Genomic DNA, 3,153 nt, shown 5'->3' with positions numbered 1-3,153 from the left:
ATTGTTCAACTGAAGATTTAGTCACAATTGATGTAGATTTCTTCCCGCGATAACCCATGCCAAATTCTTCATCAATTACCCAAGAAGGCTGCCAAAGGAGTTAGAATTAATATGTTGAAACAAAATAAAGGTAAACTTTGTCGACAAAATAAAGGTAAACAAAAATCACGTGCTCCACTCTTGTTGTTTCTGGACAACTTTGTGCTCCTTTAATTCAATTCTTTTGGTCTGATTTTCAATCCTGCACACATATATCACACAGCTTAATATTCTCTTGGCTAAACAGATTGCAAGATACAATGCACAAGATAAAGAATTCTCCCTTTCCCGGTCTTGCACACTTGACGTGGAAAATGAATCCTAGGTGCACTCAATTTGCAATCTTGTGCGCTAACCTTCCTATTCTCATCAATCCAAAGCTGCACAGATATTTAAACTTCAATCAGTAGGGTATCCATTCAAAACTATCACTTAAAAGCTAAAACCGAAGCAACAATTCAAAACAAGGGTAAGTTAGACAACTTCCCTATTTGGATGGTTAGTTTCTAGCCTGCTCCAAGCTCCACACTGAGGTGTTGTTGCTGCTGTCTACTCAGAAATTCTTGACTCCAATTAGACTCTAAATGAGATGGAACTAAATGGCAATCAAGAATATACCCAAATCAAACTCGACAAACTGACATCTGCACATAAATCAACAAACAAATTTAAGAAATTGGAAGTGAATGTCGTAGTAGTAAACAATTTTAAAAGTTGAAGTAAATGCAATAGAAATTTTCTCTTTTGTTATCTTGATTTCACTCCAGTTTAAGCAATCTCGACAAGACATCTGCACATAAATCAACAAACAAATTTAAGAAATTGGAAGTGAATGTCGTAGTAGTAAACAATTTTAAAAGTTGAAGTAAATGCAATAGAAATTTTCTCTTTTGTTATCTTGATTTCACTCCAATTTAAGCAATCTGCACAAGAAACAATTAGCAAGTCAGTTAGGCTAAACTCTCTCAATTTGCCAATAGACTTAGGCCAAGTTAGCCTCACAAAACATAATAAAAATTTGATCTCCAACTGAACACAACTTTACATTGAACAAAACATTAGTAGGACAAACAATTGATAAAACTACAACTCTGTATATAGCTTATCTCAAACAGAAAAAATAAATGACAAAAGTAATGAGAGTGCATGATAAAAATGACAGAGTAGTAGCATAGATACACATTAATCTACCTTGGGAGTTGTAAAACTCGAGTTTCTACTTGAGTAAATCCAAACTGCTAGACATCCGGAGCACAGGCTCGAATCCGCATTTGCTTTGACCCAATGTCTTTAATAACATAAGTAACATCAACAAAATCATCAAACCTTTGCAATAGAACAATTGCACAAAAAACATACCGTAGAGACTAACAGTTAACACCTTTTCCATCCTTCCTCGCGGCTTCTAATTCGATTTCTCGACAGATGAGTTCCTTCGACAGATGAGTTCCTTTGACACCTTTGCCACAAATGCTGCAACTTTTCACACAACATCAAAGCTTTTGAGAATACTATGAATGGAGATAAACTGCATATGCAATGATCAAATTGAACAAGTACCAAACAATGCAATTAATTTAGTCAAATCTGATGCAATCAGACTATATGCAAAAATGGAATGAATTTAATAGTATTGAATTGGTAAAAAAGATGCAAAGTATGCACGAACTCTAAGTGGGTATTAAAGACAATGCATGAAAACACGAAAACGAATACAGAATTTAGATTCCTATGTGACAGACTACAAGAGAGATGTTTTTATGCAATTTTTCTGGTTTGAAAACAGAACTGGAGTTTCGAAGTTGCTAATGCAATTGAAATGACTTAAACAATTGAAACAGGGCCATTTCTAAGCAAATAAGGCTAGATGAGCAATTGAATAACGGTATAAAATAAAAATTTGCCTGATAAGAAACTAAATGAAAACTGGAATGACAATGCAAACAAAGAAAATACATAACCAAAAATGGCCAATTTGGCATCAACTATTATGCCCAAAGTGAGAATTCTTAATGCTTATACAGTGTAGGATTGGAAATAAAGAACAGAAATGTGGTTTTGATTTTGATTTGAACGTGGCACAATGAACAATTATGCAGCAAAAACAGTCCGAGACAAAATCCAGCAGCAATCATTACATTGGTTTGGTTAAATGAATCTCATTTTTTTTTCAAAAAGACATTTTGGATTCGTTAAGCACAATCTGGGTTTTAGTTTCCATTTCAGAATGTTAAATTAAAGCTGGTAAATTAAAGCTTTGATGAATTGTAGAATTCTGAAAGCTCGTAAATTAAAGCTCACCAATTTCGGTAGGGATTATGGCTAGGGCATGCGCGTTTCTTTCTTCTATCAAGGATGTTTTAGATGAACTATCATTCAACCCCTGCAACCAAGAAAAAGAATGAAGTTTAAGAAAAACATAATCTTAACTAATTGAACCTTCTATTAAAGTTTTACCAGCAAGTCTCAAGTTGTATGCTTATATTTAGAGCTAAAATTAGGGTAAGAGTTATGATCAGGGTTAGGGTAAGGATTATGATTAGGGTCAAGGATATGATTAAGGATTAAATAGAAAAAAATGTTACATGGCCACAAATGCTGAACCTTTTCTCACAACATCAAAGCTTTTGAGATAACAGTTCCTTGATAGCAGCAACTCTTTGTACAATAATAGATGACAAAAGTAAATTTTAATTGCATTTGAGTATAAGCATGAACATGGTATAGAAACAAGATAACGAAGAGGTGACATACCCAAGGTATCCAATAAAGGTACACAATAAAGTCCGAGTCCAAGAGCATTGCAGGCTGGCGATTTTTTTGTCAACATGATAAAGACCATTGGGTGAAAGTAGTTCAGGAGCCGGGGATACCCATAACTGGCACAATATAAGCATAGAGATATAATTAAAGAATTGAAACTCTCTGAATAGAGTAGATATTCAATATATCAACTCATGAAACCAAGTTTTTGAATCAACTAAGTATTACCTAAGGAAAAAAAGATTAATATACTAACTGTATTGTTCAACTGAAGATTTAGTCACAATTGATGTAGATTTCTTCCCGCGATAACCCATGCCAAATTCTTCATCAATTACCCAAGAAGGCTGC

The 3,153-nt window shown here is 34.0% G+C and overlaps 1 long non-coding RNA gene across 1 annotated transcript; it reads right to left on the bottom strand.

Annotated features, from left to right (window-relative positions):
* Positions 1 to 556: 556 nt before the first annotated feature.
* Positions 557 to 2,423, bottom strand: LOC148202007 (uncharacterized). Its single transcript, XR_015784632.1, has 3 exons — positions 2,341 to 2,423; positions 1,421 to 1,518; positions 557 to 1,327 (listed from the first exon to the last, which is right to left on the bottom strand). It is a non-coding gene; the product is annotated as an uncharacterized LOC148202007 (long non-coding RNA).
* Between the last annotated feature and the right edge of the window lie 730 nt (positions 2,424 to 3,153).

Source organism: Vigna umbellata, chromosome 3, assembly GCF_029865625.1.
Source record: "Vigna umbellata cultivar VRB3 chromosome 3, Vumbellata_1.0, whole genome shotgun sequence".
Classification (NCBI taxonomy): Eukaryota; Viridiplantae; Streptophyta; class Magnoliopsida; order Fabales; family Fabaceae; genus Vigna; species Vigna umbellata.
The sequence above is the reverse complement of the archived record's forward strand: the minus strand, read 5'-3'. Positions and strand labels throughout refer to the sequence as shown.